Source organism: Carcharodon carcharias, chromosome 10 (genome assembly GCF_017639515.1).
Source record: "Carcharodon carcharias isolate sCarCar2 chromosome 10, sCarCar2.pri, whole genome shotgun sequence".
NCBI lineage: Eukaryota > Metazoa > Chordata > Chondrichthyes > Lamniformes > Lamnidae > Carcharodon > Carcharodon carcharias.
Genome location: NC_054476.1, coordinates 67750501 through 67774365, shown reverse-complemented (window position 1 = coordinate 67774365; position 23865 = coordinate 67750501).

Here is a 23865-nt window from a genome sequence, read left to right as displayed (position 1 = left end):
ACTTTTTTACTTGCTCGCATCCTCAAACAAGTTGAACAAATGCCAATAAATCTGCTGCATCGGCCCCATCTTTGTTTAGATATTAACAACCTGGACACTAAGGGAGATACCTTGTGCAGTGATATAAAAGCAAAAAACTGTGAATGCTGGAAATCCAAAACAAAAATAAAAATAAAAATACCTGGAAAAACTCAGCAGGTCTGGCAGCATCTGCGGAGAGGAATACAGCCAATGTTTCGAGTACCTACGGACTTGCTGAGTTTTTTCAGATATTTTTATTTTTATTTTTACCTTGTGCAGTGCTTTGGTTGTCACTAACAAGCCAGTACGCCAAGCTGCAAACAATATAATTGATTTTGTGGTATATTCTCATTCACTGTTTTCCCAATTGGAGGGTTCAACCACACATATGTCGCATCACTCCTGACTACACATCTTTCTAAACCTCCAATGTTTTCTCTCTTTATCCTTTCTTGGTCCTATTCTTGAGGGTTTTCCTGAAACTCATTAAGCACAGAAGCATTTCTACAAAGGTAATTAAGTTGACAAGCTTGGTTACAGTGGGAGTAACCCTTGGGTTAATTAACATGCATATATCAACAAGTTGCACTGTTTAATCCCACAAGGTTACCAACATTTTTATTATATACTGGTGTTCTTATTTATGACAGGAAAAGAGATATATCACCAGGGTACACCTCATCAAGTAAAAGATCAAAGACAGATGTTATCTCTCCATTTGAGATAAGCCAGTCTCATTATCTTCAACTGCAATGAGTCACTACCCCTCTCATGTATTTTACAACCTCTTCCCATTGTTTGATCTCCTAACTTCTAATATGTAAATGATATCAAAGTATTATAACTCCTAATATTGTTATCTTAACTACATTTTCACAATGTGGCCACACAACATTTTCTGATACCCATTCAATGAGGCAGTTTGTTGCATTTGCTCAACATATTGATGCAGCTGGCCTCAGAGAAGTGTAAATGAAACAGCATTGGTGCCTCATTTTGCATAGTGGACCTGCTCAGGAGATGTTTTATTCCATACATCACTGATGGCAGTTGGGAATAGTGTTGGAGCTGGTAACTGTGCAAAGCAACAAGGAAGATGGACATGGAATGGCAGGAAGAAGAGGTGGGAGAAGAACATCACAAAAATTGTATTAGTGGCACACAGTTTAGATCTACCCAAGGCAGTAGGGATGACCCATGGCCAGGAAATGTAAGCTCCAATTAGAAATTTTAAACAACTGTATAAATTTGAGATAAAAACAAAAAAACTGCGGATGCTGGAAATCCAAAACAAAAACAGAATTACCTGGAAAAACTCAGCAGGTCTGGCAGCATCGGTGGAGAAGAAAAGAGTTGACGTTTCGAGTCCTTATGACTCTTTGACAGAACTTGAGTTCAAGTCCAAGAAAGAGTTGAAATATAAGCTGGTTTAAGGTGTGTGGGGGGGGGGCGGAGAGAGAGAGAGAGAGAAGTGGAGGGGGGTGGGTGTGGTTGTAGGGACAAACAAGCAGTGATAGAAGCAGATCATCAAAAGATGTCAACAACAATAGAACAAAAGAACACATAGGTGTTAAAGTTGGTGATATTATCTAAATGAATGTGCTAATTAAGAATGGATGGTAGGGCACTCAAGGTATAGCTCTAGTGGGGGTGGGGAGAGCATAAAAGATTTTAAAATATTTAAAAATAATGGAAATAGGTGGGAAAAGAAAAATCTATATAATTTATTGGAAAAAAAAGGAAGGGGGAAACAGAAAGGGGGTGGGGATGGGGGAGGGAGCTCACGACCTAAAGTTGTTGAATTCAATATTCAGTCCGGAAGGCTGTAAAGTGCCTAGTCGGAAGATGAGGTGTTGTTCCTCCAGTTTGCGTTGGGCTTCACTGGAACAATGCAGCAAGCCAAGGACAGACATGTGGGCAAGAGAGCAGGGTGGAGTGTTAAAATGGCAAGCGACAGGGAGGTTTGGGTCATTCTTGCGGACAGACCGCAGGTGTTCTGCAAAGCGGTCGTCCAGTTTACGTTTGGTCTCTCCGATGTAGAGGAGACCACATTGGGAGCAACAAATGCAGTAGACTAAGTTGGGGGAAATGCAAGTGAAATGCTGCTTCACTTGAAAGGAGTGTTTGGGCCCTTGGACGGTGAGGAGAGAGGAAGTGAAGGGGCAGGTGTTGCATCTTTTGCGTGGGCAAGGGGTTGTGCCATAGGAGGGGGTTGAGGAGTAGGGGGTGATGGAGGAGTGGACCAGGGTGTCCCGGAGGGAGCGTTCCCTACGGAATGCCGATAGGGGGGGTGAAGGGAAGATGTGTTTGGTGGTGGCATCATGCTGGAGTTGGCGGAAATGGTGGAGGATGATCCTTTGAATGCGGAGGCTGGTGGGGTGATAAGTGAGGACAAGGGGGACCCTATCATGTTTCTGGGAGGGAGGAGAAGGCATGAGGGCGGATGCGCGGGAGATGGGCCGGACACGGTTGAGGGCCCTGTCAACGACAGTGGGTGGAAAACCTCGGTTAAGGAAGAAGGATGACATGTCAGAGGAACTGTTTTTGAAGGTAGCATCATCGGAACAGATGCAACGGAGGCGAAGGAACTGAGAGAATGGGATGGAGTCCTTACAGGAAGCGGGGTGTGAGGAGCTGTAGTCGAGGTAGCTGTGGGAGTCGGTGGGTTTGTAATGGATATTGGTGGACAGTCTATCACCAGAAATTGAGACAGAGAGGTCAAGGAAGGGAAGGGAAGTGTCAGAGATGGACCACGTGAAAATGATGGAGGGGTGGAGATTGGAAACAAAATTAATAAATTTTTCCAAGTCCCGACGAGAGCATGAAGCGGCACCGAATTAATCATCGATGTACCGGAGAAAGAGTTGTGGAAGGGGGCCAGAGTAGGACTGGAACAAGGAATGTTCCACATACCCCATAAAGAGACAGGCATAGCTGGGGCCCATGCGGGTACCCATAGTCACACCTTTTATTTGGAGGAAGTGAGAGGAGTTGAAGGAGAAATTATTCAGCGTGAGAACAAGTTCAGCCAGATGGAGGAGAGTTGAGTATTATTTTCTACAGTCTGAAATCTAACTTCCAAATTTAAGTGGGACCAGCCCGAGTCAACAGAACAATCTGAATTGCTGCTATCTGAAGAAATTCAGGTCGATAGAGAGGCAATGTAAGAAGCTATGGTAGAAAACACAGGTAAACAAAGAGACCTACTTAGCACACAACTACACTGTCTAACAGCACCAGCACCTTTCTACAGTGATTAATATTTTAAACATTTCCTGAATAGAGGGCACACTGAATAAAATTGTCTAGTCTAATATGGATTCATTAAGAATTTGTACATTCATTTGCTGGATCTTCTAAAAGTTGATATCTTCCCACATCTCATCTCATTCTATGGGCAGAAGTTTTCACTCAGCAGGCATGTGCCTGACCCACTTGAGCGTGAAACGATGCGCATTGATGTTGGCCAAGCATGCCGACACCAACGCGTAGTCATGTGATAGTTCGGTTGGTGGGCGAGTGCTGGAGCCAGTAGCATGCCTGCCGACAATTAAAAGGCCTGTTAACGCTATTAAATAATCAATTAACCTAAATTTTTCACTGCCCGTCCAACCTAACAGTTGACGGGCAGACGAAAAGGCCAAGCAGCCTTTACATTTTTTTGGAATCCTCATCCACGGTTGGGATGAGGTTTCGAAAAGCAAATAAAAATAAAGTAAAAACTTTAGTTTTTCATTGATAACATATCCCTGCTCATGTTGAGGGGCCATGTTTTATTACATTCTTATTTTCTTTATTTTTTTTATTGCTCTTCATCTCCCTGAGGCAGCTCCGTACCTCAGGGAGATTATGCAGCGCTCACTCGCGTGCATGCGTGAAGTTCACGCTCGGCTGGTTCGCACTCCCCCCCCACCCCCTGCACAGGCAGCTCTCAGCGCTGCCACTTGCATTTCACGCTGGGTGGGCATTAATTGGCCCGGCAGCATGAAATCACGGTGTGATGCTGATCACGGACAGCGGCTTCCCGACCACCCCAGCCCCCACCAAGTCCGCCCACCAAAGGCAAAATTATGCCCTATACATGCATAACATACTGTTTTCCAATGTGTAATTTAAATTGTATGGCCACCCTATCTGTTTCTCCTTTGGGTCACCTAGATTGGGGACTCATATAGGAGGGAAGGACTGCAGTGATTCTCCATTGGAAGCCCCTAGTGCAATGTATTAAGATTGCAAAAATATACAGTGCCAGATGAACATATTTCATGTAGAATAATAGGTACTTGAGAGTGAGTTTTGAGATCATAATTCAGAAGCACTCAAATCTCTTTAGCATTTCTCACAGGAAGAAAAATCTCAGAGCGCTTAATTGGGACAGTGGATAGCCATTGACACTGAATGGGGAGGAGAGAGTGAAAAGAGAGTTAAAGAGGTGGCAAAAGCAATATCAAAAGGAAGGGTGGTAAAAAGTGGGGGGTGCTTAAAGAGAGTATTTCATAGGTTGCAAAGGTAGCTGTTTGTGGAGTGACCAGTGGAGGTGGAGTGGAAAGAATGAGAAATGAGAAATAGACTGGTACTGTACCAGCCAAAGGTGGACAAAAGACCACATAATGGGAGGATATTTCTGGCATAGGGATGGGCAAAACCATGAAAGATTTGATGACGAGAATGAGGATTTTAAAGTCAATTCTCTGGAGTGCCAGGGATAGTGGGAGAGCCACTAGAGTTTAAGGATGGCAATGATCAGGATGTGGCCTTTGCACAAGTGAGATCATTGGTTACGTCCTTCTAGATGACTCATAGTTTAAGGAAGGTGAATGTGGGAAGACAAACAAGGGAAACATTAAATAAATCCAGTTTCGAGATAATAAACGCTTGGATTAATATTTCAACACTAAAGGGTGAAGAGATATGGAGGTGGACAATGATTTCGGGATGGAAAATGGTCTTGATAAAGAGTTGTAGGCAGAAGAGGAAGCAGAGCTCAATATTAAGAAGTACAGCAAGAGTCCATGCTTTTGGGTTAACCCAAGATGGTGGAAGGGGTCAGGGGAAGGTGGATGGAACCAAGTCTGAAGATGATTAGATACTTGCAGAAAACCAAAGAGATAGTTTTACTTTTGCTGGCCTTTAGCTGAAAGAAGATTTGGCTCATTCAAGTCTTAATGTCAGGTGAAGAGTTAGGAGAATATTAACAGCCACAGAGGAAGGTGAAATGTTATACCCGAGTGTCATTGATGTAAAATACAGGGTATGTGATAAATCAGAAAAGCATAATATGAATATTCCTGTTTTTCAGGACTCAATGATTTTAAACCACAAGAAGGGATGTCACAATAGTTAAATCTTGGAATGTGTTCTCCAGTTCCCAACAAATACTTTCTCAAGGATTAGGAGCCATTATCATTTATAACCCATTCTTAATTTCCCTTGAGAAGGTGGTGGTGAGTCTTCTTCAACCCTTGTTGTCCATGTGGTGAAGCTTTTTATTTTGCCCACAGTATCACATGCACCAGGCTGAGGTAAATCAGTCCTTTCATGCAATGGCGCTCAAGCTCTACATCTTCTGCTGTCCCAAGCCTGAGGTTTTGTCCCCAAAACCACACTCTGCACACCACCCCACCCCCCACATAAACACTAATTTCTGTCCTACAAACTAGAATTGTAGATAGGTAGTTCTATAGACCCAGCAATGATAAAGGAACAGCAATATATGTCCAACTCAGGATGTGTGTGACTTAGAGAAGTTGGGAAGTTTTAGGCTTCTTGTGCACCTGCCCTTTCCTCTAGGGGATAGAGCTAGCAGTCAAGAGTTTTTAACTGTGAATTCAACTGTATGAATTGGGGGCAGTTTTAACCTCACCAGCCCATCAGAAAACTGATGAAATCAGGTGCAATGCTGATTTTAAACCCACTTGATTTTATTCTCCATTGAGGTTAATATAGAGCAATAGTGGCCTTGGTGCTAAACCAAATTTCCAACCAATTCAGTTGGTTTCCTCCCCAATGACATAGGTTAAAATTCCCCTGACTGATTTTCTGTTACAGACTACTTTTCACTTTTAATAAACCTGATTTGTAGATCTTAGCCTAAGTCGCATGGAATCAATAGGGGCATATATCAGTTATTCTTCTGCCGTCAGAGAAGCAAGACAACTTTTAGTATTTCCTGTAAGCTAATTACAGTAAGAGTTACAGTTCAACCCTGGGAAATAATACAATATTTGATATTATAGGGCAAGCATCAAATTTGGTTTGTAAGGAGCATTGAGTTCACTTGTGGAGTTGACTTTGATGCACAATGAGAGAAGAAAAACCCAAAGCTACTCCAAAAATGTCACATTAATGATGAAGACATTGAAACATATTTTTAACTTACTATCTGGGGATAAAACCGGCAGAGTGCAGAGTGATTGATCACCTCTTCTAAAATGTTCTTGGTTTTTATTTCCATTGAAATTGATGGAGATCAAGGGGTTTCCACAATGAATGGGCAATCTGCAATGTCAGTTTTAAGACCAAATGACAAGCTCAAATCAATACCATTACTTGGAGGCAAGGTGTGAGAATACGCTTTCATTTATCCAGGATTCAGGAACTACTGTACAGAGGTAAGCGCCTGTTCCTTGAGTTCCATCCTTCCAACAGATGGAGTCACTCTTCCACAGGCTATGTGGTTGGCCAGGTGTTGTCATCCTGGGGAATGGTATTAATCGGCTTACACATTTATTGTGCGTTATGCCTCTGATTATGTCACTTGTGCGATACACCTGGGTTTAAATTTTACCCTTGGTGGGCACACACAATTGACAGTCCCAGGAGTGGTCAGGAAAGAGGTCCCTGACCGCGATCGGTTCATGACCGCGATTTCACGCTGGCTGACCAATTAAGGCCTAAACAGCATGAAACGGGTCTTCCTAACAGTTGGAAAGGGCTGGGCAGAGGTGGGCAGGGTCCCGGGCCCGTCATGCATCGGGTCCAATAGTGACTCAGCAGACGGTTTAAAAATGGCAGAGGCCCTCCTTAAGGGCTGCCAAGGAAGAACCATATTCTCCTGCCTGGAGACGGAAGCTATGGCCTCAACAGTGGCTGGAGACATCAGGTGGAAAGGTAGGTTGGGTGTGCACTCGGCCCCCCAAGACGAGTGCCTCACAGTGCTTTTGGAGGATGTGGCTCCCAAGAGGGATGCCTTCGTTTTCCGAGATGGCAGGAGGAGGCCACCATACCAGATTTAAAAAGTTTGGGAGGAGATGGCAGCCAAGGTCAGCAGGCACGATATTGCGTGGCACACATGGGCGCAGTGCCACAATAACCAGCTGCGCTTGGCAAGGGTGAGTACCGTGTTGGCATGATCAGTGTGGGGAAGTATTAAGGGCTAGCCATCTCCCAGTGCTGCTGAGGGGTGTTAGAGTCTGAGTGCCAACTGTCAACGACGCCAGTGCTGTCCAACGGGTTGAGCCCTGGCTGCTTGGACTGATTGTCTTGCAGATCGAGGGCCACAACTCAGATGTGCCCTACGAGGTGTTCCTCAGTTTTCCAGGCTGCAGTGGCCTTGCAGCTAGAGAGTGGACTAATCAATGCTGCTCTGTCCTTTCAGGAGAAGAAGAGCCATAACCACATTGAAGGATCACAGAGAGGCAGAGGCCCCCCAAACCTCCTAATATTGATGAGATTTGAACAGGATGCCTTGGAGCTGAAGAGCTGCTATGCACTTCATTCAACCAGTCATGGAGAGGCAGGGGTCTCAGATGAAGATAAGAGTGCAGTGCACAGAGGTGAGAGTTTTGGATTGTGCAAACATTCTTGTGCAGTCTCATCACTGATGGGGGTCTCGAAACTGGATTCCCCATTGACCATTGAAAGACGATGGCACCATGATGCAGATCTCCATTGTCTCACCAGGGTGCCTGGCATGCACAGTGACTGTGTGATGACTTAAATTAATGACATGTCATTGTTCTCCCTTAGATTTGCCAGCACGCGTTTGTTCACAGGACACTGAAGGGCTACCTCGATGTTAGAGGACTGCCGGACTTCAGCGTCACACCCAGTCTCTGAACCCAGCACCATTGCAGATACCAGCACTTCGGTGAGCAATAGATCTTTGGCTAGAAGGTCAGTGGACAGCGGTGAGGGCACTTCGCACTCACTTGAGGTACAGGCGGAGAGTGCCCAGGGCGCCGGTAGTCAGAGGACTGCTGGAGACCAGGACGATGCTCAGTCGAAGACAGGTGATGAGACTCTGGATTTATCTATTAGGCAGCAGATGCTGGATGTCCAGGCAGATGTGCGAGAGGATCTAGCAGAGGTCCATAAGGGTTTGCATGCCATGTTCTCTGTTGTGGAGGAGTCCATGCAGAGCATCAGCACTGCGTTAACCCTCATGGCCAAGCACACTACCTCCTCCTTGGTGAGAGTGGTGACTCTCATGGAGAAGCAGCTCCAGGGATAGAATTAGGGGTACCTGGAGTTGCGCTCGGACCTGCAAGTCTTCATATGGGCACTGACCTCAGGTGGTCAGTGCCAGTGTGGAAGATGGATGAGGCACCCAGTATCCTAGCTAGGTGCCAGTCCATCAATGGCGAGCAGGGAGGTCCAGAGCAACCTCATGTTAGCACATGAGCTGCTTGTCGTTTCTGTGGGCTCCTCTCAGGGCGCTCTGGATGACAGCAGCAGCTTCTCCACCCCTCTGCCAGTGACCGTGGCATCTGATGAAGCTGTGATGACTGGTGAGTTGCCAACTATGGCACTGGCCGCTCCCTCCCAGATGGGGCCGGCACAGGCTCCACTGGCCAAAGGACGACCATCAAAGTCATCAAAGCCAACTAGAAAGCAGAGTAAGCAGGCTATCTCCAATGCTGGTGCCAGCGAGGGCGGGGGCACTAAGATGTAGCACTCGCAAACGTACGTTTAAGGCACCATGAGCACAAGAGGGAATGTTCATGGGTGATTGTCTGTTCTGTAAAGTTTTGTTTATATGTTTACTGGTGTGGACAGTAATGTTAATTTGTTTTGAGTTTGAAAATTATATCAATTTTGCTTTTATCGTAATGGCCTGAGTAAGCTTCACCTTTTATTTGGTGCAGGGTACGCCAGTATGTATTGCTGGGCATGAGTGGCTCTAAGCTTTACTGCACAGGCACTGAGTGGACTTTGGGTTCAAATAAAAGGGTCTTTTCAGGCATCCTGGATGGAGGCAGCACCCCTGGCAACTCTTTGGCAGCCTAGCTGAAGGAGCATTGGATTGAGGTGTCCCTGCCTCCCTGAATGATACAGAGGTCAGAATCCATGTCCTCACTGTGCTCCTCTTCTGACTCACCACTGGATTCATCCTCTGTGGCCTGTGGAGCTGCCTCAAGCTCCTCTTCCTCCAGTGGGTGCCCCTTTGCCGGTACCAGATTCTGGAGAGTGCAGCATGCACCCACTATCAGTGACACCCGTTCTGGGGCGTGTTGTAGTGCTCCCCCTGAATGGTCCAGGCATCGGAAGTGCATCTTCAGAAGTCAAATGGTTCTCTCTATCACCGCCCTTGTGCAGGTATGACTCCTATTATAATGCTGCTCTGCCTCTGTTCTTGGGTGGCGGAGAGGCATCATAAGCCACCTTTTCAACAGATAGCCCTCGTCATCCAGCAGCCATCTATCCAGTCGGGCTGGAGCATTGAATAACCTCAGCACCTGTGAGTGTCTCAGGATATAAGTGTCATGGGAGCTGCCTGGGTACCTTGCATAGACTTCAGAATCTGCGTCTTGTAGTCACACACTATCTGCACGTTTACCGGATGGAATCCCTTCCTGTTGATGAAGGCACCCGGCTGATCCGCAGGGTCCTTGATGGCCACATGGGTGCAGTCGATTGCACCCTGGATGCAGGGTAACCCAGCAATCACTGCAAACCCTCAGCCTGGCTGGCATGGTCCATACGGAAATGAATAAATGTCATTACCCGCCTGAACAGAGCATCAGTCACCAGGTTGACGCAGCTGTGGACAGCTCATTGGGAGACTCCATACAAATGCTCCACTGATCCCTGGAAGAGCCAGAAGCATAGAAGCTGAGGGCCATTGTGACCTTCAGAGCCACTGGCATGGGTTGTCCACCCACACAGCTGGAGGTGATCTCAGGCTCAATCATCTCACAAATGGAGGTCACAGTCTCCCTGGAAAGACACCTCAGAAACATTAAGGTAGCTGCATTGTTGCCTGTAAACACCGGCAGCAGGATTGCGGCGTCTTCTGTGGCCCCTTCCGCCTTCGACTACCTGCTGGCCCTGCGCCCCTTGTGCCTGCGCCTCTCCTCCCACAGGTAAATCCCCTGCAGTGGAATGCCTGACCTCCCCTCCCTTCTGCTCCTATCTTCCTCCTCAGAGGAGGTGCCTCCAGCGGAGACCACAATCCCTATTACCAGGGTAACAGAAGGCTGTCTGATACCTGGAAGGGTCCACACGGTCAAAATCCTACGGGGGCTTTGGAGATACCAATGAGTCCTGAAATGAAGCCTGGGGCAGAATTTAGCCCTTATCAGGTGGGCTCCGCATGGGTGGGCGAGAGCGGTCAGGAAGCTGACCGCCACCCATGATTGAGGCCAGAAGGCGATTTCACGCTGAAGGGCCAATTAAGGTCTGCCCAGCGTGAAACGCAAGTGGCAGCGGTCAGCACTGCCTGTGCGGTTGGGGCCAGGAGGGTGAGAGGGGCGAGCGGGGAACTTCACACATGCACACCAGAGAGCACTTGAAATCTCCCTGAGACACAGGGCTGCCTCAGGGAGATGAGGAGTTTTCAAGAATAAAATAAAGAAATAAAAATGTTATAAAACATGCCTCCTTATGTGACTGTCACATGAGCAGGGACATGTTATTAATTACATTTTTAAATTTTGATTTTATTTTTATTTGCTTTAGGAAACCTCTGGATGAGGTTTCATAAAAAGTGCAAAGGCCACTTGGCCTTTTTGCCTGCCTGCCAACTGTAAGGTTGGATGGGCAGCGAAAAATGTCAATTAATTGAGACTTTAATGGCCTTAAATGGCTTTTTAATTATCGGTGGGTGCGTTGCCAATTCCCATGCACACCAACCGACCGAAATATCGTGCAGTTGCGCATTGACGTCGGGACACTCGACCAACATCAACGCGCATCATTTTACACTCGAGCAGGTCAGGCGCGCACCCACCCACCGAGGTAAAAATTTTGCCCCTGGAAATGCTAAGAATGAAGCTCAGAGCTGAGATGAAGCTGTCAAGTTCAAACAAGCAACCAGCAGCAAACTATCTCCTAAACCCCTCCCTACTCACAATGCAATGCTGCTGACCCTTTTTGTCCCACCCTTTGATGAGGTTTTGCAAAAAGTGTGCTCCCCTCTTGCCTGTTTTGCCCATGTGACAAGCGCGAAATTGCACGGGTAATGTAAAATCTGGATCAATTGGGTTTTTAATGGCCTTAAGTGGCTTTTTAATTGCTGGCGCGTGCGGCTCAGACACCCTCACGTGCCTGCCTACCTGAAGCTTGTGCGCTTGTGGTATGACATCGGGACACTTGCCCAACATTATCTCACGCAATTTTATGCCCATTCAGTTCGGGCTGCGCCCATCCATGAGGCATAAAATTCTGCCCCTGATACTTGATGTCCAACCAGCAGATCCTCATATGTCATCTATCTAATCTCCCAACAGTGACTAGCTTCCTTCCCTTTGAGGTGAAGTGGCCCCAAAATGACACAGTGATGGAACTTCAGAACTAAGACAATGTAATGTAGAAGACTCAGAGACCTGATACCTGAACCAGACGTGTCCACATTAGTTCAAGACATTGTTAACAGTAGATTAGCCAAGTTGGCTGATGATTGAAAGCTGAAACATTGAATCTGTCACTGGGAGCTGGGATTCTTCTCACTCAGCTCCAGATAATCTTTCACAACAGTAACCTAAAGGATAGCTTGGAGTTGGAGAAGTATTAGGGAGCCAGCCAATGCTTTATATTGGTAAGCTGCCCAGTTTTAAATGATTAAATGCCAGCAGTACTGCAGTGAACCTTTGGGGATTACTGAACCATGATTCCATCAGCATGTCCCTAAACTTTTTTTCATGTAGTAATATCTCAGTGAGGAGATAATATTCATTTATATTGAGAAAATAAAAATTCTGTTGTTTTAGATTGCTTGGTAGCTTGATTCAAAAACATGGTAATTGTTTCTGCAGATGCTGGATGGCTAAACAAAAGAAAATGGAGCTCCTGTGAGCATTCTTTGGATCCCCAAGATTCGATTCTCATTCAACATATTTGTTACATTTCAACAGATTATCGTTTTGTAATATATGTACAGTATTTCAAATCATTTGGGTTGCTTTTCCCATGTGTTTTTTTATTCCTGTTACCACTAGATGGCATTTACTTATCCAGTAAGTCTGTTTTTTCATTAGTACAGCTCTCTGTACAATATATAACATATTAAGACAAGTATTGCATGTAGCATTCACTTCCTTTAAGTATCACAGTCACTTCCTACATACTCTGCTATCAATTTATTGCCATCATACTATTTTCATCACACCTGGCTATAACACCTGTTTACAACACCTGTCTGAAACTCCAGCTTACAACACCTGTCTGTCTGTAACTCCTGCTTACAACACCTGTCTGTAACTTAGCGCTCACCTATCCTTAACAACCACTAATTTTTTTTCCCAGTTCCATTTCCATGGTTAATGACACTGTGGCACTGTTGCCCACAGTATCACATGTCCCAGGCCTAGCTAAATCAGTCCTTTCACGCAATGGCACTCAAGTTCTATAACTTCTGCTATCCTGAGCCTGAGGTTGATTTGTCCCCACAACCACAGTCTGTGCAAACCCGCCCCGTGCCCCACATATACACTAATTTTTGTTCTACAAATTAGCCTACTGCCACTCAGATTCCCTGGGTTCTTCATGTGGACACAAATATGAAATTAATGTGTAAGCAGCAATTGGGACAACAGGCAGCCATGTTTATAGAGCACTGATCATACAATTTACAGCACAGAAATAGGCCATTCAGCCCAACTGGTCTATGCTAGTGTTTATGTTCCACACAAGCTTGCTCCCACCCTACTTCATTGCACCCTATCAGCATAACCTTCAATCCCTTTCTCCAATATGTACCTATCTGGTTTCCCCTTAAATGCATCAGCAGCTTCCACATTTGCACCACCCACTGGATAACAACGGGCCGGATTCTTCAAGCCACCCACGATCATCTGTTCCGTTGAAAGTCAATGGACTTTTGGCTGGGCTGCCAAATCTCCCACGGTGGGCCCCACCACAACGGGGCCAGAAAATGGACTAGGTTTCTCCTGAGTTCTTGATTTGTGAACGTCTTATACTTATAATCCCTAGTTTTGGATTCTTCCACAAATAGGAACATCTTCACAGAATCACAGTGAAGAAGAGGTCCTTCGGCCTATCGAGTCTGCACCGACACGTGAGAAACACCTGACCTACCTACTTAATCCTATTTACAAGCACTTGGCCCAAAGCCTTGAATGTTATGACATGCCAAGCTCTCATCCAGGTACTTTTTAAAGGTTGTGAGGCAACCCGCCTTCACCACCCTCCCAGGCTGCAGATTCCAGACTGTCACCACCCTCTGGATAAAAAAGTTTTTCCTCACATCCCCCCTAAACATCCTGCCCCTCAGCTTGTACTTATGTCCCCTCGTGACTGACCCTTCAACTAAGGCGAACAGCTGCTCCCTATCCACCCTGTCCATGCCCCTCATAATCTTGTAAGCCTCGATCAGGTCACCCCTCAGTCTTCTCTGCTCCAACGAAAACAACCCAAATCTATCCAACCTCTCCTCATAACTTAAATGTTTCATCCCAGGAAACATCCTGATGAATTTCCTCTGCACCCCCTCCAGTGCAATCACATCCTTCCTATAATGTGGTGACCAGAACTGCACACAGTACTCCAGCTGTGGCCTCATCAAGATCCTATACAACTCCAACATGACCTCCCTACTTTTGTAATCTATGCCTGATTGATAAAGGCAAATGTCCCATATGCCTTTTTCACCACCCCACTAACATGCCCCTCCGCCTTCTCTATGTTTTCTTTTTTGAACCACTTCATAGCTGTAAAGACCTCTGTCGGCTCATCCCTCAGCCTTGTCTTGTCAAGGAAAGGGGCCGCAGCCTATTCAGTCTTGACTTATGCATAATTTAATAGTATATTAGGAGATCTCTTATGGTTTTGCACCATCAGAGATTTTATTAAAACAGAAATGCTAAGTAGGATTATGAGACATTGACTTGTTAGTTTTGGGGATATATCTGGGGCCTAGCAAAATTGGGAAACGGGCCTGAGGCTTGGCAATACTGGAATTCGACCTTAGGATTTCAGGTACACTGGGAAAGCGTCTGCAGAAGCTGAAATTGTTAACAAGATACTCTCCAGCCTGTGCACTTTCATAACAATAAGCTGAAGAGATTGTACTACCCCTACAATGGTAAGGCACCCTAACAATTTAACTCAATAGGACTGCACAGTGTGTGTGTCTCACATGAATGCACACACTATAGCTGTAGCCTTGGGTGACAAAATGCATGAAGTTGTGTGCACTGACTTTGACTCATTAGGTGTAAGACTGCAGGTCATCCTCTCCACCGCTACCTGAGGACGTTTCCCCACCAAGCCCCCCACACTGATCACCAGAGCCTGCCTGCTTGGTCCGGCTTCCCCCAACAATACTGACACACTTCGAGGGCATCTGGCCATTGAAGTTCGCTCAACCTGAAAGTAAAGGGAACTGACAGTCAGAAACACAGCTATATGGGCAAATAACTTCTCTGCCTTGAGGGCACACTCTTGAGCCAAAATTAGGAAAAGAACACTCCAACATAACACCAACAGACACAAATCTAGGCTTTTCATCTTGCATTCATCAGGACACTCGCAGGAATACCAATATAAGGGAAAAACAACAATTTATACTGTATGTGAGGAGAGTGCGAATTGGTTTTCAAGTGACACTGTCATGGTGAATGCACCACTGATGGTGACTGACAGTTAACTGCCGAGCATTATTTGAAATTTAAACCAGACAGCTTGACTCTGATTGGTCAAGGCATTACACTGAAGAATAAACCTGCGAATGGCTGTCACTTATTCTTTTTAGTTGAAACAGGTGCAACATGTGTACATGTTCTTTCTGTCTGCAAAGAACTTGACCCTGTGTATTAATATATTTAGCTTCTAGTGCACGCAAACCCGCCACACTGTGAGCCTGACTGACAATCTTAAATTGGTTGCCAGCCTCATTCTTGGCACACTGAGGACTGTTTAGTAAATGTTGTGCAATCGCGGAATTACATCAAATGTTGGACACTGTATCAAGTTTTACAAACACTGGCTGGTTGGTCTGTACCATGCCCATTGCGAACAGCGGCTGGGTGTGCTGTTTGATATGATCCGCCAGTCTTTGGGACATACGGCCTATATACCTAGATTCACACTAGCACTGAAATTCATATACCACATTACTCAGTTGTGTGATAGACAGAACATCTTTTTGGCTTGACAGCAGCATCCTGTTAGTGGCAAATACCACTCAGGTTGCTACTGCATGGCAGCAGTGTGAAACAGCTAACTTCACCTGTTGCTCAAATTTGTGAGATACCTTGCCCTTCCAGAGTAATCTGAGGTCGACTGGGCACTTTTCATGGGCCAAAAGTGACGGCCTTAGGCCCATTCATAAGCCTGCGTGATATGCAGTGTGAAATTATCTGTTCAGGGTAGCCATTATCCTGCAGGTTCCCTTAAAGCGTCCTATTTCAGCATCAAGCTTGCAAGGTGAGCAAATGGCTCTGGCCCTTTTTCCAAGGTTGCCGATAAGACCAAACTTAGAGCATGTGAAACTGTGAGAATCCCAACGTGTATATTGACCAGTGAAGGTAGGATTTCAGTAAACCGTGGTAGAGAATCCCTGGCAGATTTCTCAACCAGTATGTCAAGGAAGAGGAGTTCATTTGACTGCTCCATTTCATAGGTGAATTTGAGCACAGGATAGAGCCCATTAAGACATGTAAGCAAATCATTACATGCAGCTGCAAATTTAAATATAGCAAACATTATCATCCACATATCGGAAATATGCAAGGGGTAGGAGGTTAAGTGTCAGTCTATTGAAGACACGTTTCTCATGGAACCCAACAAAGATGTTTGCAAGAGCTGGTCCTAGAGGGGATCCCATGGCAACGCCATCTATTTGGACAAACATGATGTCATTAAAACTGAACTCAACTGCATGAGTTGCCGAGTTCATAAGTTCTATAAATACTGATTCACACAATGGTGGTGGGTCTATTCGCCATGATATAGTGCTGCAGTGCAAATACCTATGGCTTCCTTAATTGGAACACTGGTGAATGGGCTAGCAATGTCAAATGAGCACATAGACACAGCATCTATCGATATGCAAGCCCTGTACAGCCTTCAGAAATGTGAAGGAGTCCTTCACTGTGTATGTGGAAAACTTAGTCAAAACTGATTGTAACAATTCACCCAATCATTTGGCCAATTTTATGTTGTGCAGAACCGGTCATAGATAAGATGGGGCCTAGAGGAACATCACTTTTGTGTGTCTTGGAAAACCCATACATGCACGGACGGATGATGGCCGAGGGGGTGGAGAGGAAGATCCAGCTGTGTTTGGGAGAGGAAGATGTACCATGGGGTGGGGGAGGAAGGTCGACTGTAAGAGGAAGAGGTGTCGGGGGCTTGATGTTGGGGGAGGGGGAATGAAGATGTTGGAGGAGGTGAGGCTGGGGTGGGAACGAAGATGACAACGGGGGGAAGATTTGGGGGTGTGAGAGTTCGGGGGAGGAGGGAGTAACAGGGGAGATGGCAGCAACTGGGGAGGTAAGTGTAAGAAGGTGGATGGTGTAAGAGAAGAAGTTCAGAAGGAGGAAAGAGTGCAGAGAGGGGAGGGAGTGCAGGGGGAGGAAGGAGTTCAGAGAGCGGAGCGAGTCCCAGGGGAGGAAGAACATATGAACAAGGAGCAGGACTAGGCCATTTGGCCCCTCGAGCCTGCTCTTCCATTTAATAAGACCATGGCTGATCCGATAGTAACCTCAAATCTGCATCCCGCCTATTGCCGATAATCTTTCACCCTCTTGCTTAACAAGAATCTATCCACCTCTGCCTTAAAAATATTCAAAGACTCGGCTTCCACCTCCTTTTCAGGAAAAGAGTTCCAAAGACTCAAGACCCTCTGAGAAAAAATGTTTTGCCTCATCTCCGTTCTAAATTGGTGACCCCTTATTTTTAAAAGCAACCTCTAGTTCTAAAGGTACAAGAGGAAACATCCTCTCCACATCCACCCTGTCAAGATCCCTCAGGATCCTATGTTTCAATTAAGTCGCCTCTTACTCTTCTAAACTCCAGTGGATACAAGCCTAGCCTGTCCAACCTTTCCCCAGAAGACAACCTGCCCATTCCAGGTGTTAGTCTGGTAAACTTTCTCTGAACTGCTTCCAATGCATTTTGCATCTTCCTTAAATAAGGTGACCAATATGGTACACAGTACTCCAGATGTGCTCTCACTAGTGCTCTGTATAACTGAAGCATAACCTCCTTACTTTTGTAGTCAACCCCCCTCGCAATAAATGATAACATTCTATTAGCTTTCCTAAGAAGTAGGGGTCGAGGAAGGAACCTGGAAGGTGGAAGGAGTAAGGCTGTAGGAAAAAGTAAGGCAGGAGGGGGAAATAAGGGTATCTGAGGAAGTCAGGAAGGGGGAAGGAGTAAGCAGAGAGGAGTCCGGGAGGATGGGGTGCCCCTGGGAGATCTAAAGGAGGGGGAGTCCAGAGAGGGGATGGGGTTACAAGTGGGGGAAGGGCTTCCAAGTTGGGGAAAAAGGGTTCCTGGAGGGGAAGGGGATCAAAGGGGGAAGGGATCTAGAGGGAGGGATGTCCAGATGAATATGCAAGGGAGGGTTCTGATGAGTTTATGACTGCCTCCTGGGGAACAAATGGAATGCATGGAACAAGGGAATGGTGAGAATGGCTGAGGGCAGAGTCAGGCGGTAGGGTGGGAACGTGAGGGTTCAACAGTATCAGTGGAAGGGATGGTGAAGGAGGTTGGTGGGGACTCAGAGGCAGACACGGACCCTGAGGCGGGAAGGAGGAGGTCGGCGAGGTTAATGTGGATGGGGGTGGGATTTTTGGAAAGGAAGGGAACATGCATGTTCACCTGAACATCCCCAAAAAAAAAGGGTTGTGGCTGGTAAGTCACGAAGGGGAGGTGGAAGGTAATGCCAGGGGGTTCAAAAGTGATGGGGGAAAGGAAGTGGGTGAGCGAGGGAGGAGGAAGGACGGGGAGTGAATGAAATACTGTAGCTCCACCATGCTGTCTAAATCGAAAGTGGAGTGTGAGTTATGGTGGGCGAGATCAGTTGCTGTATGGGGTTATGATCAGTGGGTGGGTAAAGATGCAGGTCAGCTCAGTTGGACGACTGAAAGTGAACCGCAGCAGGCAGCATTGAAAATGTTCAGGACATTGAGATGATTGTGATGCAGCAAAGATCTGCATGCGCGGGAGAGTGCTTGCATGAGGCTCTGAAAGGTCCTGCCACACTGATGCTTCTCCCTCCAGAATCACTCATTGGCCAGCTGCTCCCTCTGCAGTGACAGAGGACGAGGTTGAGGGGGGTCACAGGCAAAGGGGACTGAGAGGGAGAGGACAGCCTCTGAGATTACTGAGTGGATGACTCAGGTGTTCAGCTGCTGCTTCCTCTTCTTTCAGGTGTCCAAGGCCCCGACCTAACTCCTTGAGGGGAAGCGGCACCTGGAGGGATGTTGAGGTGCCCCACTTCTCTCTCGCATCGCCACTGCAGGAACTCACCCATGGCTCACATGATGGAGTGCAGGTCTGCACGCATCTCCATGTTCTGCTGGACCAGGGTCTCCATGGTGTCTGCCATCTTCCCCATGGAGACCTCCATACACGCACATGTGGGCACCACTTCATCAGACAGCAGACAGACACAGTCCTCCGACTTGCAGCTTACACATGTGTATTACTCTGTTAAGGGTTTCCAACAACTCTGCGGAATGTCCCCCTGCCATCTGCCGACTCTCTAGGATGAGTTGGAAAGCCAAATCCAGAGGCTTGTCAGCTGATTCAGACCTCACTGATGTCTTTTCCCCAGCAGCCCTTCCAGTGCCAGGGAGCTCAGCCATATCTGCCTCCTCCTGCTGCGGACACGTGTCCGAGCGGTGACCTGCAGATTGTGAACCCAAGCCTGCTCTAGATCTAGGTCCCACCAAGGTGTGGGTCTCTGTGCTGGTGGACAGTGTGAGTAAGCACTGTGACGGGTCTTCCAAGCTGCTTATTTCCAGCTCTTCAATGCAAGAGGTGTCCTGTTCATTGGAGGTGAGGACCTAGATGGAGCTGAGGAACTGGCTGGCTGAGGGTATCGGTTGCTTGTGAACCAAAACCGAGATGATTAGGGCATGGCAGCAAAGTCAAAAGCAGAAGAGACAGCACTCACATTTGTGTTGAGGGAGGGATGATGTGGTGCAGGATCCCCACGAGTGTGTTTGCCGCCAGCCACATCATCGCCACATGCATGGTCCATGTCCTCACCAGTCAGCGCAACAGCACACTACTCAAAGTGAATGAGGGGCCTAATGAGGGTCATCCACCCCCGGTTTGGGGCCTCTCCCTACTGATCTGAGCCAGCTTCTCCTGCATGGAAACAGATGGAGAGAGTGTGAGCAGGACACATGGCATTGCAAGGAATGTTTGTGTGGTGAGCAGAGACATTGACGGGATGAGTACATGAGCGAAGAGGATATGAGCCTGATGGAGATGTTAGGGTGTGTGTGAGAGTTAGTAGTGTTGTCCCTTGAGGTGCTAGATCCCTGTGGATGTGTGGTATGCTTGTGAGTGTGAGAGTTGAGAGTGATGAGAAGAGCGACTTACCCTGGCGAAATGAAGGAGATCACTCATCCTCTTTTGCAGGGCATTGGCGCTGACCACCACTGTCACTGCCTCCCAAGCCAGATTGGTGATGTTGTTGCCCATCCTGCAGCCAAAGCTGGGGTAGAGGGCATCATGGGGACCCTCCACTGCGTCCAAAAGACGATCGAGGGACGCATCATTGAACCTGCAGGCTGAAGTCTTTTTGCCTTTCAGGGCCATCCTGTCTTCCATGTAGCAGTCCTGGGCCGGAAGCACTGACAGATGTGAGTGCGGCTGCACTTTAAATATGGTGCCCAGCATGATGAAGCAGCAAGGTGATGGGATTGGGACGATATGGCGTGAGAAGCCGCCATTGCAGCCAAAGGGCAAAACATCATTTTTCCCACCCGCTACCGCACTTGGAGCAAATCTAGGACAATTCCACTCACTGTCTTCCAAGAGAAGCCAAATTCACTGAGTTTGGTCTGCAGCTCTTGGACACTCCATTTTCCCAGTTGAAAGTGAATGGAACTGAGCTGGTCTTGCTCTGCTCTTTTGTTATAGGACAAACTCATTTTCAGAGATAAAGAGTCTATCTTATATTGACGGTTAAAACACTTTGAGAGGCTACTTGGTGACCAGCAGTTGGTGTAGGAGTTTCCCATCACAAGGGTCTCCCAGAGGGAAGTGAAGTCTGAGCTGGATGAACCCCAACCCATGAAGACATCAAGGTCACTACAGCACAATTAAAATCACAGCAAGTCCCTGGAATATATGGGATTCCAACCGAGTTCTGCAAATAGGGAGGAGATGTGATCCTTGATATGCTTACAGGCAAAGGGACAGTGCTTCAGGACCTTTGAGCTGCAGTGATTGTTTCTCTCTACAAGGAAATAAAGACTCCAGTTGTTCAAACTACTGCAATCTTACTCTTCACTTGTGCAAGGATGTGTTTTTTTTAAGTAAAAGATACAATTTCTAATGCCTCTTTTTCAGGCTGGATTTTAATAAACTGTAATCCCATTAAGACAATAGAGAGAAATTGCCAGCCAGAAGAATATACATCTTGCATTCCACCCAATTGGGATGAAAAGGAGCACACTCTCAAAACTACCCCAAAACCCCTTCCCCCTCACCTAGGGAGCGTGAAAAACACCATCTCCTCTTGACTTTTACACTATTACTCTTCAAAGGTTTCTGAGATGAGACATCAAAAATGTAATTACCTGTTCTACAACATAATGACCACAGCTGACACGCTAATCCAATTCCTCTGGAATATACTACCAACAAGGCTTTTTAGGGACTGTTTATCAGGTCAGAGCAAAAGTCAGAAGTGTATACTGAATGGCTGCAAGGGCTATGTCTCTCCCTGTCTCTCTCTTGAAAGCATTGAACTCAATTTGCAAAGAACCATCCTGAGAAGAGAAACTTACTGCAAACCAAGATCCTTTGGGAATAAAACATGGAAAACTGTTCCATACAACTATAACCAGGGAGACAACTGAACATGACAGCCACAATGTGAAATCATTGCATCGAGACCAGCCAAAGAACAGTTAACAGTATATTCCTTCTCTGTTTATCTTATTCACAAACTGTAAAATATATTTAAGTCTATCCTCTTATTCTACCATTTGTACTAGTGTGTGTGTGTGTGTGTGTGTGTGTGTGTGTGTTTGGGGGTGGGGGAGTGCTGGTGCCCAGGGAAGGTGTGTGACATATGAAAGGTGGTTGCGATTTACCTTTTTTAAATTCGGGAAGTAGCTTCAATAAATTTACCTCGTTCTTTGATTTAAACTCAGAAAACTTGCCTGATTAATTCTTTATAATCTGAAAGCATAAAAAGTGGTACTCCTGCAGTGTTGGCAAAGCACATCCTCGCTACATTCTCACCTGAACCTGTTACAGCCAGACTCAGAGTGGTAAATTAAGAAGGTCAATCGTCACATGGTCGCAACAGAAATTTCGGGGCTAACATTTGGGATTAGATTGCACAGGCAATGAGAGAATTATAGTTGGGAATGCAAATTGTTCCCTAGAAGTAAATTTTCTTGAAAAAAGCAACTGTCACAGTTTTACAATACCTAAGTGCAAAAATGCCTATATCCAAAGCCAGTACCTTTCTAGAACAGATGGAAATTACTTTTGATTATTTAGAAGTTCTGTTTCTTGAACAGATGCGAATTATAATGTAGGTGTTGGGATTAGAATTTCACTCAAAAGCATGGAAGCTTGAAATTTTAAAATTAGTAGCAAGAGAATTAGATTGCAAAACTGGAAAGATTCTGACAGCTTAGCTTTAGAGGGAGGGAGGAAGGAAAAAAGGAGAGATAAGAATATGCAAACTGCCTAGGGACAGGTCCCCTGTGGCCACTGAAGACGGCCCCAGCCTGAGTACTGAATTATTCAGGTTTGCCCATTTCATCCCTAAATTTGATAAGGAAGAGGTGGAAGCCTTCTTCATCTCCTTTGAGAATCGTTCAGCAAGTGAAGTGGCCAATAGAAAGCTGGAACCTGCTCCTGCAAAGTAAGTTATCAGGCAAGGCAGACTAAATTTATTCCCACTGCCTGATGAGAGTTCAGAAAGCTATGAGATGGCAAAGAAGGCTATTTTAAGTGCATATGAACTGGTGCTAGTCAGAAATTCTGTACCCTCTGAAAATGGCAAGACCAGGCGTACATAAAATTTGAATGGCTTAAGCAGCACGTGTCTGATCGGTCAAGGCCACATATGAAAAGCTTCAAGAAATAATGCTTCTCGAAGAGTTCAAAAATTCACTCATTCTCCATATAAAAATGCACATAGAGGAACAGAAAGTGCCAGTGACCATGCAGACAACAACTCTGGCTGATGATTATGAGCCTGTCCATAAGCCCACATCACAAGAGAAACCCTACCCTAATCACTTCCAGCAACCTGGAAAGGATAGGAGGCGGAAGAGTGATAGGAAGCCTAGCACTCATGGGAGAGATGGGCTGGCTGGGAACGCAAGGACCCCTCCTCAGGCCAGAGAGGAATGTGTTAAGAAAAGGAGTGAGGCTCAGAAGCCTGTGTGTTTCACTTGCTGTAAGGCTGGACACATTTGTGCTGATTGTTGGAAGTTACAGGGAAAGCCTTAGGATCTACCGGGGCACATAGGCCCTGTATAGAAAAAGAGAGTCAGGCAGAGAACATAGCAGACTATGCTGTGGCTCTGGCCACAGCAGCAAATCCCTGTATGTGCACCCCATGGGTGCAGATGAGTTTAGCAAAGTCCCCGAGAGTTGCAAGGATTTTGTGTCTGAAGGAAAAGTGTCCCCATTTACCTGGAGCAAGACAAGTAAGTCCATAGTCATATTGAGGGATACTGGGGCCTGTCAATCTCTACTGCTGGGAAGAGATATGACTTTTCCCCAGAGAGGGCAATACAGGCCAAAGTGCTGGCAAAGGGTATCAAGGGAGAATACACGCCCTTACCTTTGTACTGGGTGCATCTGGAAGGCAGCCTTACTTCAGGAGCAGTGACTATGGGATTCATCCCCAGCTTACCTGAGGATGGGGTCAACCTGCTCCATGGAAATGACTTGGCAGGATCAAAAGTGGAAGCACCCCCAGTGGTTAGAAGAAGCCGAGTGAGGTTAGGGAGATAGAGCGGCTGCAGGAGGAAGTCCCTGGCATTTTTCCTGACTGCATGGTAACCTGGTCTATGGCTAAACGAGCCCCGTAAGGAGAGGCCAAACCGGCAATGCAGACAAATGGCCCAGCCGTTTGGTTATCTGAAGCCTTTCTCAGAAGTTTGGAAGACCCTAAGCAATGAGTTGGTCTTCCTTGGTTGCGACTCAACAAGCCCACCCGGTGCTACAGAGGTTAGCACAGACTGTCCAAACCGAAGCTGAAGCGGAGGGAGTCGCGGAGTGCTAATA